The sequence below is a fragment of the Bison bison genome, unplaced genomic scaffold, assembly GCF_000754665.1.
Source record: "Bison bison bison isolate TAMUID 2011002044 unplaced genomic scaffold, Bison_UMD1.0 scf7180017864390, whole genome shotgun sequence".
NCBI lineage: Eukaryota > Metazoa > Chordata > Mammalia > Artiodactyla > Bovidae > Bison > Bison bison.
In genome coordinates, this window is record NW_011494962.1 from 1,281,956 (window position 1) to 1,282,808 (window position 853).

Sequence of the window (853 nt, forward strand, 5' to 3'; positions counted from 1 at the left end):
TTGTGCTTCATCCAGCCCAGCGTTTCTCATGATGTACCCTGCATATAAGTTAAATAAGCAGGGTGACAATATACAGCCTGACATACTCCTTTGCTGATTTGAAACCAGTCTGTTTTTCCATGTCCAGTTCTAAATGCAGCTTCCTGACGTGCATATAGATTTCTCAGGAGGCAGGTGTGTGGTCTGGTATTCCCATGTCTTTCTGAATTTTCCACAGTTTGTTGTGATCCACACAGCCAAAGGCTTTGGCATGTCAATAAAGCAGAAGTAAATGCTTTTCTGGAGGCCTCTTGCTTTTTTTAATATAAATTTATTTATTTTAATTGGAGGTTAATTACTTTACAATATTGTATTGGTTTTGCCATACATCAACATGAATCCACCATAGGTATACACGTGTTCCCCATCCTGAACCCCCCTCCCTCCTCCCTCCCTGTACCATTCCTCTAGGTCGTCTCTGCACCAGCCTCAAGCATCCAGTATCATGTATTGAACCTGGACTGGCGACTTGCTTCATATATGATATTATATATGTTTGAATCCCATTTATAATAGCCAGGACATGGAAGCAACCTAGAGGTCCATCAGCAGATGAATGGGTAAGAAAGCTGTGGTACATATACACAATGGAATATTACTTAGCCATTAAAAAGAATACATTTGAATCAGTTCTAATGAGATAAATGAAACTGGAGCCTATTATACAGGGTGAAGTAAGCCAGAAAGAAAAACACCAATACAGTATACTAACGCATATATATGGAAATTAGAAAGATGGTAACAATAACCCTGTATGCGAGACAGCAAAAGAGACAGATGTACAGAACCATCTTTTGGTCTCTTGCTTTTTTGA